We start from the raw sequence: 304 nt of genomic DNA, 5'->3' as shown, positions 1-304 counted from the left end.
GCGCACCAGGCCGGGGCGCACGGAAAGGCCAGGCCGGGTACAGCTCCAGGGAAGGGCTGCGGCCAGCAGGGGTAACCGTAGGTTTCTCCGCCCCAAGTCTTTAAAAACACGAGTCACATTCTTTTAGATTCCGGATTAAATAACAAAGACCCCCCGCGGCTGCCGGGGATAAAAAAAAAGGCTGAAGGGAAATGGCGATTTGCTCTGGGGCCGCCGTGCTCGCGCTCAAAGAGGAGTGCACGGTCGGCGGAGGCGCGGACGGGAGGCACAGCCCAACCTGCTCCGAGCTAGCCAGGACCCCAGC

This window comes from Myotis davidii, unplaced genomic scaffold (genome assembly GCF_000327345.1).
Source record: "Myotis davidii unplaced genomic scaffold, ASM32734v1 scaffold370, whole genome shotgun sequence".
Classification (NCBI taxonomy): Eukaryota; Metazoa; Chordata; class Mammalia; order Chiroptera; family Vespertilionidae; genus Myotis; species Myotis davidii.
The sequence above is the reverse complement of the archived record's forward strand: the minus strand, read 5'-3'. Positions refer to the sequence as shown.